The sequence below is a fragment of the Sciurus vulgaris genome (assembly GCF_902686455.1).
Source record: "Sciurus vulgaris genome assembly, chromosome: 16".
Classification (NCBI taxonomy): Eukaryota; Metazoa; Chordata; class Mammalia; order Rodentia; family Sciuridae; genus Sciurus; species Sciurus vulgaris.
Genome location: NC_136477.1, coordinates 69081250 through 69097449, shown reverse-complemented (window position 1 = coordinate 69097449; position 16200 = coordinate 69081250).

Sequence of the window (16200 nt, the reverse complement as noted above, 5' to 3'; positions counted from 1 at the left end):
TTCTATACCTTTTTTGAATATGTAAAATACTTCATGAAGAACTAAAAATATTAGTATAAAGCAAAAAAACACTTGAGACACCTTCAAACTTAAAAATGGCTGTTCCTTTTCATTTTTTTCCCAAATACCAGGCGCTTAACCATTTATCCACTGAGACACATTCCCGGCCCTTTTTTATATTGTCTCACTGAATTGCTTAAGGCCTTACTATGTATCTGAGGATGGCTTTGAACTTATGATCCTACAGCTTCATCTCCAGAACCCCTGGGATTACAGAATTGCGCCACCTCACCTGGGACAATTTCATTTTTTAATTAAAGATTTTGACTGGTGTAGAAATATGTTTCAAAAACAAAAATAGTTTTGAAAGGCAAAATAACAGAAACCGGTTTTAAACACTTAAATGAGCACATGTAGAACAAAATACCCCAAAACAGCAGTAAGGGTGTGTGAGTGGGGACAAAAAGGTAACATATCTTTCCACTTTATACCTATATATTTGTTATTGTTTTTTTAATGACCTTTCAATATTTTGTAACTAAAATCAAATTTCAAAAGGCTGACTAAATACTTAGCAGTAGGCTCTTTCAAAAGACTTAAAAACCCATATATGCTATCAATTATATCAATTTCTAATGCTTCAAGCGCCTCCATCACCTTCATTGAATCTCATCCCACTATTCCCAGGACAAATTTTCTTTTCTAAAACAAATTTCTTCTTATTCTTTCCCAGCCAACACTACTAACACTATACATGCATTCATATGAGTTATTCTGACCTCTTTCTCCTTATTCAAATTTCATTCAATTTCATTCTTCAAGTAGAAACACAATTTCCACCACCTGATCACCAAGTCCAACATCTTTTTCATTTGTTAATAATAACAAACATTTGTATATTGTTTATATGTTCTACATCCTTTAATTTACACATTCTCTCATTTCCATTCTCTCTCTCCCCAACAACCCTTTTATATAAATGCATCCATATTTTACAAGGGAGGAAATTGAAGGTTAGAAATGTTTGTACCTGGGTCAAGAATTCAGAGCCATTGAGTGGCAGAGTTAGTAATCAAAGACTGCTCCAATTTGTTTCCAAAAGATTTTACTTTCTACCAAGCAATATATCATCTCTAACACAGAAGAAAATCATTTTGCTATATACAATCTCATCTATTTTGTGTGTGAATGTTTTGTAGCTATAACTAGATGGTAAATATCTGTTATATTGTTGCATAATTTCAAACATTATAGTGAACAATTTACATTTGCATATGAAGATAATTAAAAAAAATATTTAATAAACAGAAAAGCAAAATGGAACCCAGGAAAGAATCATGATGTTTTACGTAAACAAAGAGAGGCTCCAAAAGCTTAAGTAATTTTCCTAAGAAACTACACTGAATAGGCAATAAAGCTGGTACAAGTATTCAAGGCACTTTTTAATAATGTCTAAGCTCAGGCCTCATCCCACCAAACGCAAAAATACAGGACAGAAAAAAAAAAAAGACAACATATACAACTAGAAACAATTCTTGAGAAATATAAACTACAGTAAAGTAAATGCTGAAAAAGAAAACTCGGGGTGAAGTAGGATTAGTCCGAATAGCCCTCTTAAATGATTTGTGAGAACCGATGTAAGTTAATTAGCATGGCACGAAACGTGAAGGCAAAAAAATTCAGGCAGGCAGAACTCAAAGTCAACTAAGATATTTAGAACGAGGGATATATCAACATTGATTGCGTTTTCATTAGAAAAGCAGCAAGAGCCCCTTGAAACAAGGAGTGCTTGTGAACTTAGAAGACTGCATTCAGTTGACATTACCCCTTAACACTCACCAGAATCCAGGAGCTCCTCCACTAAGGAAGTATCTCCAGTGGTCAATGCCTTCTTAAACGTTTCATTCTTTTCTTCTGTAGGCAACGGACTTTTTAATTTCTAAAGAAGGGCAGAAAGTTAACTTCGTGTTAATCGTGTTTCCATTCCCAGGTCAGGAAACAGTGGCATCTGATGAGGCTGTCAGGGTCTGGTCCACAGGCACAGCTTGTGCACTGTCCATACCTAAAAGGAGGGGCAAGGACAGGTCCAAACTTGAGCGAGGAGCTGCCTGAGAGCCAAAGCAGTGCACCCGTGAAAACCACATCTGGGGAACGGAAGGAAAAACGAGGGGTTTGCTGCATTCCCAACACCAGAACTTGGAAACGCTGGTGAAAAGGGAAACACCGGAAGGAGTAAGAAGCTTCTGGGTGGGGTCTCGCCTTCGAAAACCCGTACACACAAGGGCCCGGCCCTACCTGGGAGGCCGGGTCAAGGTACCCGATCTGCCAGCCATCATCCTCGCTATCGCTACTCTCCTCTCCGCCAGCCACCGCCACGCCCCGGAGTGGGCTCACTGCAGCCTCCGCCGCCATGCACGCCCAGCCACTCTTCCCGCGCCTGCGCAGTGCGCATGGGGGGGTGCTTGTGCGCAGTGCGCATGCGCGGGACTGGCACCAAGCGTGGGGCGGGAAGGCGCGTCGTGAGAATGCTGGGACCTAGGCCTCCGCGCGGGCGCGTGGCTCCATGCTTGTCCACTTCTCCAGGGCTCCTACTTAGCCAAGGGAGAGCTTGAGGGGTGGCAACCCGGCGTGTCCTCCAGGCTGAAAGGCTCCTGACCACCGCCGTATTTGGTGGACTATTTTTTGTGGCAGCAATGCCCGGTTGTGGCAGGAGCTGACAAGACCAGGCTCTCCTGGCCATCCACTCTCCCCTCCATTGCGGTGGCCAGTCCTGCTGCTAACTGTGTGTCCCAGGGAAAGGACTCACGCTGGTGGAGCACCACACATGCTTGAGATGCCCTCAGACAGTGTGAACCAAGAGGAGCCAGGAGGAGGACGCTCAAGGAAAAGTGTCAGAGTTAGACACTTTTAGACCATCAGGAATCTTGCCTGCTGTGAAATATAGATGTCCCAAAGGAAAACTCAGCCAAGAACTGGGGGTGCAGAGAGCAGTGGGTCCAAGGAGCTACAAAGATTGCACAGATTTAAACAACCAGACAGAAAGTAAATAATTCAAACCCCAGGAGAAAGCAGCCCAAGGTCAAACACACTTTTCAACGTCTGACTTCTTGATGGAATGTTGATAGCACTAGAGAAAAGTTGATTTGCCACTACAGAAAAGTCGATTCTTCAAAGAACAGAGCACATTTTTATACCACGATTACAAGATTATTTAAAAGGGAAGTAGCCATGCACCATTCTTTAAAGTTCTAAGCAGTACATTTTTTTCTTGAAGATTCTTGGTTACTTATTTACTTCAGAGACTTTCAAAGGTAAGTATTTTTAAGTAAGTTATTTTGCGGTCACTTTGTCTTTCTAAATGCATTCACTCAGTGCATGCTATGGATCTCCAGGTATAGCTAGGCCACCTAGGTTTGATAAGACAACATTAAAAACAAACCAAGTTGCCTCATGGAGCTCATATTTTTTTAAATTTATTTTTATTGTAAACAAATGGGATGCATCTTGTTTCTCTGTTTCTTCATGAAGTAGAGGCATACCATTTGTGTAATCATACATTAACCTATTGTAATAGTTTTTGATTCATTCTTTTATTTTTGGAGCTCATACTTTAATGAGAAAAAGTATGCACATAAATGAGACTTTCAGATAGTAAGGGCCCTAAAGGAAATAAACTAGTGTTGCTAAGTTTTTGAAATCAAATCACTTAGGTTGTTTCCCGTGGAATCATTAGCTGTAGCTGTGAGCCCCTCAGCAATTTACTTAGCTTCTATCTCTGTACCAGTTAACTTTTCTGTAAAATGGAGATGCTGATAGTGTTCAACAAAAAGAGTTGTTGTGAGGATTAAATTTAAGTAATGGGCTTGAAATAGGGCTCATCTCAATGTGGGGTAAGTAAATCTTAACTATTATTATTGTAAGTTTAGTTAAGGTACTTAAAGCCTGAACAGGGTCCCAAATGACAAAAAGTTGTTAGTCATAAAACATGGGAGAGTAAAAGCTTGACTGACAGTGGAGATGTCTAGGCAAGGCTGTAAGGCAGGAAAAAGTTGAGACCCAGGTCTAGAACCACGGTGGATAAGTGAGACCCCAAAAGGGCAAATTTTAAGGATGTACTCACTAACAAATGCAATAAGGGCCGCCTTAAATCTCAGTCACCTTTATCTGTAGATTCAACCTATAAAGATAGAAATTTTAAATTTCAAAAATTGCTTCTGTGCTTAATATTTATAGTCTTTATTCCGTGTCATTATTACCCCCAAAATATGATATTGCACTTATTTATATGGTAGTGTTATTGTACTAGATATTATAATTAATTTAGAGAAGATATAAAGTATATGGGAGGGTGCTCATTGGTTATATGCAAACAGTCTACCATTGCTTTTTTAAAGGAATTGAGCATACACAAATTTTGGATCCAGGAAGACCTGGAATGTATTCTCCTTATATACCAAGGGACAGCTACAGTACTTAGAGCTTAAACTCATTTAGCATTTACAATGGCTAGAGACTATTCCAAACATTTTATATGTATTAACCTTTTATCAGTTAGGAATACTTTTAGCTGCAAGTGAGAATATGCAATAACATTCACTTATATGGTTTATTTTTTGTGTCAACGTAGTTTGATACCTTGGATTAGTTCAGTTCACAATAATTTCTCACTGCATCTCCTCCATTCTCTTTACCTTGTCCTTGTAGTTGCAATATGTCTCAATCTCAAGTCACATTTTGTGTTAAAGATAAGAAAAAGGAAGAAAAGATGGTCCCACCTACATCTCTCCCCTTTTATCAGGTAAACAAAACCTTTCTTATAAACTTCAACAGTTGTCTGTGTTGGTCTCCATTGCTGACATTGTTACCTGACAGCCAAGTAGTGAGAGGGGTGGGGAAATCAGTCATCATACTTTTTGAGCTTTTATAGTGGAATAGGTTGGGAATGGGTCTTGGATTTGACAGCCAACAGTGACTTCCATGAGTCCATGAAATCCTTTTGAAAAGCCTATCAGATGGGTACTTTTACCACCATTTTACAAATGATAAACTCAGAAAGATAAATTCAAAAATTCGCTCAAATTCACAAAATTATAGTATAGAGTTGGAAATCAACTCATGTGGCCTGCCTCCAGAATTTACCTTGTTCTTAGCCAGTCTTCTACAGTGTGGAAAAAAAAATCCATAGTCATAATATTGTACCTTCTTCTGTGAGTGATCATACATATTGTTTCCTAATATTCTCATCAATGTTTATTACAATAGACAATATATTGCCTGATAGTGTTCTATTACTCTTATGCTTTTTAAAGCAATAAACCATTTAACTGACTCAAATTCGTAAAATCACTCTTTCCATGAATTGTAAGAATTTTAATAACTCATTTCTGATATTTTGTCATAAATCCTGTGAGAACTAGAGAGGTAGATGTGATTGCATTTGATAATTGGGAATACTAGGTCAAGGTTGTGTCAAAGAGATCTGGGACTTCAACTCAGATTTACACAGAAGCAGGCCATTTCTTACTTGATTAGATATCTGCCAGGATAGAGATAGATAGATTCTCATTTTCAGGGACATTAAGTACATTTCAGTGACATTGAGTACCTTCTCAATGTTGTGCCATCATCCCCATCATGAATTTCCAAAAATTTTTCAGTTTTCCAAACAGAAACTTTGTATCCATTTAACAATATTACCCCACTCCTCTGCCTGCCAGCTCCGGGTAACCTTTATTCTTGACTATTCTAATTACCTCCTAAAAGTAAAATTATAAAACAGTTGTCCTTTTGTATCTGACCTATTTCATTTAGCAAAGTTTTATAGGTTAATTCACATTATAGCATGTATTGGAACTTCATTCCTTGTCCTGGTTGTATAATATTTTTTTACATGTAATTGTAAAGAAAAGAAAGGGTATACCATCAGACATGCACTATGCTGAGTATTTGGTGGGCAATATCATGTAATCCTCATAGAAACAAATATGGGAGATGATATTATATCTAGTATATAGATTAAAACACTGAGGCCTAGAAAGTTTAAGTACCATGCTTGAGTAAGTAGTATAATTGGAATTTGAACTAGGTCTGTCTTTAGTGTTCACTTGTTTAGGCAGCACAGTATAATTTCACATTAGTGGTCATGTCCTCTCTTGAAACACTAATATAGTTTTGATACCTGAACTTGAGGAAATACACAAAACTAGAATAGCAGGTGTAGAGAATGGCATCTTAGAGTAAACAAGAATTGAAGAATTTTTCTGCTGTTGTGTCATCAATAAATATTTTTTTCTTTTGGAAAAATGAAGGTAGAAAGGGACACAGATTGGATATAAATCTTGAATGCTATGTTTAGTATAAAACTATATTTGACAAATCTTGGCATATGAAATGTAGAGATCTTCCCATAAAAATTTTCATTCAGAAAACTTATGGCAAAAGGAATTTTTATATTATTCTAAAAGTAGAGACCATATGGAGTTAAAATAGAGAGATGTAAATAGGAGTTTATTCATGTATTTTATTAAGAGACAAATAATCATATTATGGGAGTTCAACCCTGAAAGTTTAGTTGCCAAGGCTAACAGGCAACTAGACTGTCCCATTTCATGAGCTATAGCCACACCTTTAAATTCAGATAAACTGGCACAAAGGTTATCTATTACAGTATGCACCACAAAAGGCCATTGATGTGCACTTTCACACTTCCAGTGAGAGGAAGAACACATAATCTCTGTTGTTATCGGGTACTATAGACATCCAATCTTGTGTTGAGACTAGTTCCTCCTCCATTCACTTTTCAGCCTAGTGTCTTATGTCTTTCACAAGACTGTGCAGACAAGCCAAATGTTTTCAACCCTATGATAAACTTTCCAATATTTGAAGACAACACCATGTTATTACCAACCTTCTTTCTCTCTGCTCAAGAAGATTAGCAGCCAGGACTTGAGAGGCCGAGATGCTAGAGAAGTTAAGCCCACATTATGCACCTGAAGATACTTGCAGATTTCCAACAGGCTACAAGCACTTTATAGAGGAAAAGATTAATCAGACATGTACTTCATTAAAAGGAAGAATGTTTTTACATCATCAATACCACTAATGAAGTGAAATTCAACCCACGCAGGGAAAGAAGGTATTTGTAGTATATTTTATCTGATAAAGGGCTTATATCTATAATATGTGAAAAATTCCTAAAACTCAAGTGAATTTAAAAGAAAAAAACCATAACAGAAAATGAGAAGATTAACTGAACAAGTGCTTTGTAAAGAAACATACTTGGTGCCCAATAAATAATAAAAAGGTACTTAAAATCATTAATCATTACAAAATACAATTTAAATCTATGAGATACTATTACCTACCACAATGACTAAAACTAAACAGGACATAAGCTTTGATAATTCTAAGTATTATCTTGAATGTAGAAAAACTAGAACTCCCATATGTTCTTGATAAAATGTAAATTATGAACTGATGCTAACACTTTTGAAAAGTGTAACAATATTTAGTAAAACTCAGCATGTGCAAATTTCATGCCCAAGATTTTTTACTTCTAGATAATACCTAAAAAATGCAAAAACTGAACAACTCAAATATTGACTGAGTAGAATGGATGAATGTATCCATTATATATATATACACACACACACACACACACACACACACACACACACACACACCATGTATTACTATGTGGAAACAAAATGACTACTTTTACATACACCAACATGAATGGATTTCATAAAATTAAGCAAAAGAAACCAGACAATAGAGAGTTCATACTGTGATTCCACTTACATGAAATCTAAAAGCCAGCAAGACAAATCTATGGTCTTAGAAGTCAGAATAGTTCTTTTGGGGTAAGTTAATGACCAAAAAGTGACAGAAGGAAGGTTTCTGATTTGCTGGTATACTCCATTTCTTACTCTGGTGACTGTTACCTCAGCGTATTCAACCTGAATCAATACCAATTATTCATCTATAGGAACTAGGCAATTTTCTATATGTATAGTATGTTTCAAAAGTGAACTTTAGCTGGACTTGAAAGTTTACTTTTTGAAAGATAATATATATACAAAAAAGTACTATATAGTATATAAAATATTACACTCTTATAATCCTAGTGGTTTGAGAGCTTGAGGCAGGAGATTGCAAGTTCAAGTTTAGCCTCAGCAGTTTAGCAAGGTCCTAAGCAATTTGAGACCCTGACTTAAAATAAAATGCAAAAAGGGCTAAAAGGGCTGTGAATGTGGCTCAGTGGTAAGGTACACTTGGGTTAAATCCCTAGGGCAAAAAAAGGGAACATTAAAATAAAAAAATAATTCCCACAATTAGGTTTAAAAATTTCAGTTACTTCAATATGTTGCATTACCATGCTGCACAATTAATAAGTCTATATGTTCATAATAAACACAATATAAAGATATTGAAACTTATGCTGCACTCAACAATTTGAATTTTCCAGTAAGAGACTGAAAATATCAAGAGACTGTCATTTTTTCATCCTCTTCCCCTAAAAAGAATTCTAGCTCAGCCTTTTTGAGAATGAGAGCTCGGTGATAAGAGAGCCAATTAGTGATCCTAATTTACATTATTCTGGGGTTTTATGATATATGCAAAGTGCTCAATGTAGATTTGACACATGTGGAGCGCTCAAGACAGTTACTTTTTAAATTATTTTTGAACTTGCATTGCACTATAGATTTATTTTGAGTTTGTTAATGACTTAAACATCAAAGTCTTTTTCAGAACTGAATCTCATGCTTGTACAAATTTTGAAACTGTGTAGTAATTCCTGCTTTATTTTATTGTGGTAGAATTTGATCCATATCTAACAGGATCTTTATGGATTGTGATTGATTTTCATTTTAATCATTTTTGAAAATGTTCAGGGAGGACACAAACTAGAACCTTATAGACCATCTTTACTAACCTCTATTTGGACTCACAGTTATCTAGTAGTTATATCCTTCTAGATGGTAATTCAATCAATTATGAATACTACTAATGGGACTCACATTTGGGCCATGTTTATTTTGTCACTAAGGATGTGAAAATAAAAATAACATAAAATATCTCTCATTATGACATGTTTAGATGCTGTATCCTTATTTTAACTTGGTCATTTGTGTGAATAGCAAAATATTTCAATATCCCATTTTTAAAAATCCAATACTAACTCACAACCAGTATGCTTCATGTATAAATGTATGTCTAATCTGAACGGTGTTATGATGTGATGGTAAGTTAATGTGGTCTAAGGAAAAAATTTTATGACACTAAATACATCTTTTTCAGAAACGTGCTTTCACAATATGCTGCATATAAAGCTTCTTCACTTTTTGGCCAGCAGAGGGCAGAAAATGAAGAGACATCAAATAAAAGGCTTCTTTTCTGGTTTTGATTTAAAAACTTCTCTGAAACATTTACAAAGTAGTTATTTTGTTTTATCTTTAATGATTTTGAAAAAAAAGACCTAAGTATCAATTTTAATTTCTTACATATACATTTTGCTTAATTACTGAATCTCCCAAAAAATTAGCACTTCGACCTTTTTCTTTCCTTTTTTTATTTTGCCATTGAGGGGATTAAACCCAGGGCTTTGTATATACTATGTTATCACTTTACCACTTAATTATATTGCCACATCTTATACTTTTTAAGTTTACAAATAATGATTATATTTTTAGAAATCAGACTTTTTATATTTTGGAGTGATGTCTAAATTATCACATTTTATTTGAGGTAATGTCCATTTACTATACACCGTTCTTATATATTTTCTAGGACAATTATGGTTAGGTTTATGTCAATATTTTCTATATACTTTTTTTTTGTGCAAGGGACTGAACCCAGAGGCTCTTGTCCACTCATTCACATACTTGTTCTTTATATTTATTTTTTTATTTTGAAACAGGGTCTCACTAAGTTGTTGAGTGCCTCATTAAATTGCTGAGGCTCACTTTGAACTTGTGATCTTTATGCTACAGCCTACTGAGCTGCTGGGTTTACAGGCATGCCACCCATGTCCAGCCCATATATATATTTTAATATAGCCATATGCTCATCTATCTTATCATGGAAAGTTATTAAGCATGTTCGAGGTTTTATTAATCAAGTAATGTGTCTTTTAAACAACTGAAGGAGACTCAAATTATATGCAATAGATTTTTTTCTAATTTGCAATAATGTATTCCACAGAGATGTTTAGATACAGATTACTGTGTATATTAACATGTTTTCTCTTAAAAGTTAAAATTTGTTTAATCAATAATAAATTGTTCTTTCAAAACACTAGATAGTATAGTATGATAAACTCTGAAATTCAACAGTTCAGGTCAGTTTGCATATAATCCATGTAAAATCAAAAGTAGAGTGGCAACTTGGATCTTGACTTTTCTTCTTGAATAATGCCGTTGTTGTAGAAATAGAGAAGGGAGAAACGGAATAGTATCCATATCTATAAAGATTGATCACCCTACCATTTTCTCCAAGTACTAGAAATTTCTTCTTTCCTCTTGTTACTGAGAACCTCATCTTTAGGAATCCTTTGTTTTATTTTTAAGGCCAAGAAAGGGTACTTATGGTGATAAGAACACTGTCAATATATAGTGTCTCTCAAGTATTAGTTATTTTTATAAAGACATATACTTTTTTAGTCCACTTTGTAGGGTTACTGGGGATTGAACCCTGGTTGCTTTACCATGGAGCTACACCCTCATCCATTAAATCCGATTTTAAGGCAAGGTCTCAGTAAATTCCCTAGGCTGGCCTCAGACATTCTCTCTTGCTGCCTCAGGCTCCCACATCACTGAGATAAGAGGCATGAGCCACCACACCTGACTAGTCCATTAACCTGGAGGATCATATAAAGTTGAAAAAATGGATTCTTCAACAAAAGGAAAACAGAAAAACCATCTCAGTCTGGGAAGTGCTAATTCTCTTTTATTGTTCCTTTTTAGTCATACATAACATTAGGATTCATTTTGATATAATTTAAAAAGCATGGAATACAATTTGCTCAAATTCAGTCCCTAGTATTTCCCATTCCCTTTCCTCTACTTCACTGATCTTTCTGCTATTTACTTTTAGATTTTTTTGTTAGCATCTTGTGAATATAGGTGATGTTGAGATTCATTGTGGTATGCTCATATATGTACATAGGAAATTGAGGTTTGATTCATTCCTCTGTTCTTCTCTTACCCCATCCCTTCTCCCTCCCCCTCATCCTTTTCATCTAGTGGACAAATCTTTTTTTCTATTTTATGGAATCCCTTCACTCCCTTTTCCCTTTCTTTTTTTTTCCCTCTTTATTTTGGACTATCTTCCACATATCAAGAAAACATCTGATATTCAGCTTTCTGGGTCTGACTTCACTTAGCATGACAGTCTCCATTTCTATCCATTTACTAGCAAATGTCATCATTTCATTCTTTTTATGGCTAAGTAATACTCCATTGTGTATATAGACCACATTTTCTTTATCCATTCTTCTGTTTAAATGCATGTAGGTTGGATCCATAGCTTGTCTATTATGAATTGTGCTGCTATAAACATCAATGTGGCTCTATCACTATAGTATGCCGATTTTAGCTCTTTTGGATACATTGCAAGGCATGGAATTTCTGGATCATATGGTGTGAAAAGTCTCCATACTAGATGATTGCACTAATTTGCAGTCTCACCAACAAGGTATGCATTACTTATTTAACCCTTCTCCTCCCCATTCTGATTTCCTGCAACCGCTGATCATTTTACCTTTTCTATGAAGTTAGACCTTTTCTAGAATACAAATAATCAAGTCATACAGTATGTAGACTTTTCACCCTGGTTTTATTTGTTGGCAATACGTCTTTGGGATTCATCCTGCCTTTTCATGGCTTGACAGCCCATTCTGTTTTATTGCTAAGTTAGTATTCAGTCACATAGATGTAGCAGTGTGTTTATTCATTCACGGATTGAAGTGTATCTTGTTTACATCCCATGTTGGCAATTAGGAATAAGATATTCTAAACATTTGCATTTAGATTTTTGAGTGAACATAACGTTTTCAAATCAGTTGGGTAAATACCTCGGAGTATGGCTGCTAGATTGCATGAGTATGACTATTTAGCTTTGTAAGAAACTGTCAAACTGTATTTCTTTTTATATTCTCATCAGCAACCCTTGCCAGCAACTGGTATTGAGGAATGTTTTTCTTGGGATGGGACAAGAACTCAGATTTTCTAAAAGATGAGTAAAGGTATCTCTTTGTTTTTGCAATTTCAATTCCCTAATGAGAAGTGATGAAGAATATATTTTCATATGCTTATTTGCCATCTGCATATCTCCTTTGAGGTAGTGTCTGTTCAGATATTTTGTTTGCTTTTTAATCAGGCTGTTTTATTATTGTTGAATTTTATTCCCTTGTTTTTAAAGAAAGTAAATAAACAAAAAATAAAAGGAGTTAGGAAAATAAGCATTTAAAAATCCTAAAGCATTCTACCATGCCTATTTAACTACTTTTGTAAAATACAATCAGAAGTCAGTTCTGCATTCAGTGAATCATTAATTTGAGCATGTGAAATTTGAAACACACACACACAATTTCAGAATTTGTTGAGCACTTACCTATATGAGTCAACATGCTCAATTTTTTGCTTTTATATCAACTAAATTCTCATTACAACTCTATGTAATAGAAGCTCTTGTTTTCCTGTTTTACAACTGAGGAAACCTCAGTTCACACTCTGCAGAGGAGTTCTGAAGCCCTGTGCCATGTTGTTTGATAGACAATATATGTGGGTATATAGATAGATTTTTTTTTGAGACAGGGTATCATTGTATTACTCTGGTTAACCAGGAGACAATATATTTTCAAATTGTTACAATTTCCAAATTTGTTCAGGTTTGTATGAGAACACATTTAGTTGATGATATAGAGTTCTATATTTTTCTCAGATGTTTAAATATAAATTTATTTTGCATAGTTTTTCTTATGTCTTCACTTTCCTGAAAACAAGCAAGATAGAATTTAAACTAATAGGCTGTTTTTCCCACCATAGTTTAGAACAGTTGAATAACTTCCAATAGTCATTTTCTTTTTTATTTGAAAGATAATGAACAAAATAAATTCCTAAACACAATTAGAATCATGACCAAACTGGGTCTTGAAAAATAGAACAATGCAAATGCACACCCACTAGAGAGGACTGATTTCTCTCTTTTAAAAAAATTTAAATTAATTTTAACTGGTATATAAAAGTAAGCTACATTACATTACTCACATTAATGAGGATCTATGTGATGAGTTCAGTACATGTATACATTGCGTAGTGTTTAAATCAGGGTAAACCCATCTATCTCCTCAAACAGTTGTCATTTCTTTGTGGTAAAAACATGCAAAAATCTTTCTTCAAGGTTTTTCAAACATAGAACATAGCTTGACTTGTTGCTTGTCCATCAAATTTGCCCAACCCTCCTCCTACAGACCCTGCCTCTCTGACCACCCTTCTGCTCTCAACTTCTACGAGACCAGCTTTTAATATTCCACATAAAATAAAGTGAAATTTAGAGATTAAAGACAGAAAAACACATTCCACAAAATCAATAACAATATTGAGTCCTCTGAGCCACCTGTGTGACACCTCTGCATTCAGCTTGGTCTGTTCTTGTATCTCTGTTTTCAGGGTAAAAGTCTCATGTCTTTTCTGTTTTGCAAGCTAATGTAAAGGAATTTTTTACTTTCATTTTCTGTTGTTTGCTGCTGACATATAGAAACACCATTGCCTTTTCATGTACTGACTTTGTATTTAAGCTTTCCAAATCCACTCATTAGTTCTTGAAGAATTTTTGCATATCCATCAGTATTTCTGCATAAATAACCTGTCAGCCCTAATAGCAGTGGCTTTGCCTCTTTCCTTCCAGGTCACACATGTGCATTTTCTTTCTTTCTCCCTCATTGCATTACATGAGAGGGAGTGGTGAGAATGCTCTCCAAGGTAGAGGCCCAGTGTTCCATTTTCCATCATGAAGCATGCAGTTAGTTAGGAGTCCCTATCTGGCTTGCATCAAATCCACACATCCTATATCAAATCAAGGAAATGAATAAAATAGAAATGATTCTTTTCTTAGTGCACAGGAAGATGTCATTAGCTAAATTTGCATTTTGTCAAGTGCTTTAATTTTAGCAACACTGATTTTCAGATGATGAACCAACCTTGCATTTCCTTTAGTGTATTGTATATATTGTTGCTTTTGTTTTACTTCTCTTTTATAAAAGAAATCTTATATCTATGTTCATGAAGAATATTGTCTAATTTTATTTTCTAGTAATGTTTTATTATTTTCAGTTCAGGGCTTTTTCATTCCTGCTATAAGTGAGCTTGAGTGCTTCTTTCAGTGCAGCGTGTACACTTTCCAGTTGGTTGTGTGTGCTGCAGTGATGGTCTGGGTTGTGTGTGTGTGTGTGTGTGTGTGTGTGTGTGTGTGTTGGACTTGAGTACATGCTGACAAAATGGTCCTGCCATGTGCACACAACACCTTGTTCAGTGGTGTTGCCCCAAGTGTGGACCATGAGCTGTTTGTTCATATGCAACGAGGCAGGTCCAGAAATTGCACATGTTCAGGCTGACTCAGATGCTGTGACACTTGTGTAAGGAGGCACACGTGGAACATGCATCATCCTGGGCAATCTCAGTGAAACCGAGCAATGAATTGGACATTTAAAAAGAAAAGGACAAATCTGGCCCCCCAACACATGGAGTTTAAGAAGCACCAGTGTGTGGAAATTCTGTTTTTTCCATGTCCTTGCTCAGGGTTGGCAGTTTTTACTTCAGCTTTTCTGATGGGTGTGCTATTGGATAGTACTGATGCCCCAGGGACTAAGGAAGTTTTATGTCTTTTCCCCCATGAGCTGTCAGTCTGAATATTCCTTTGCATGAGCTACTTATCAAATATTTGCCCATTTTCAAAGTATGTGTTAAGTTGTCCTTAGAGATTTCACTTGCGCCCTTTCTAAACTGCCCCCAGTGCCCCACTGCCAGCTCATTTCTACAAGGAAGACAATGGATGAAATACAGGGTGGGGAACAAAACCCTGATTCCACAGTGAGATTCTGAGTTGTTCATTTACATGGCATTCACAGGCACCCAGAATATGCCAAGAACATCATGGCAGGGACACTACATTGAGTAAGATAGCAAAGATTCTGTAAAGGGGTCTGTGCTCTAGGGACACAGACAAGTAATAAACTGGTAACATGGGATGGTGATAAGTACTGAGAAGAAAACAGACAAATGAGACAGGAACTGGGATGGCAAGCACTTCAACCGGGGTCAAAGACGGTTTTCCTAAGGCCGTTATATTTAAGCCTGAATCAGAAGAAGGAGAAGAAATCTGCCCTGCAGCAGTCCCTGGGAAAAGCCTCCAAGAGTGAAGCAAAGGCCTAAGGCGGTAGGTGGTGGGCCTGAGTACTAGAGAGCACACCCTCACTTTGGCCATACCTGATGTGCTAGTTGGTCAGAGGCTTGGGCAGGGGACACTGGCAATGCAGGCTCCCTCCTGCACTTTCCATGTGGGTGTGCAGCCCATGCTTGGGTGGGTAGGTAGCTCACTGTGGAAAGGCTGACCTCAGGTTAAGGGAGCTGCTTGGGCCAGGTGAGTGCAGATCAGGAAGTATCTGAGAGCCCAATTCCCCCAATTTCCACCAGCAGCTCTCATGCGTTTGATGAAGGACTTAGGAACAGGAAACCTCATCTCCCTGGCCTGGGCTGCAGAGAGCATGGCACAGCAGGCTGTGGAAACACCTAGCCAGAGCACAAGCCCTATGTGTCTTTCTCTCCCTTTCTTGCTAATTTCTAAGGGATTTCATTAAATCAGACTGAAACCAGCCTGTGCATGCCCAGATCAGGTCTTCCACTGAGCTGCATCCTCAGTCCCTAATATATGCTTAACACTTACTTTCTTTGTTTTGCTGTGTTTTGTACCCTATGTGCTATGACTGGCCAACTTGGATCTGCATGGCCACTCTGTACACTGGCAGTCACCCTTAGGCAACTCACTTGCTCTCTTTGGGCCTTAGTTTCCTTGTCACAAAATTGGGATAAGATACTATTTTTGTGAGGAGTAACTGAGAGAATGTGGGTTACATCCTTGACAGAGGCACGGGTAGCAGTGCTGTGCTTAGTTGTGCTTTGAGAACTCTTGAAGTCACCAGAG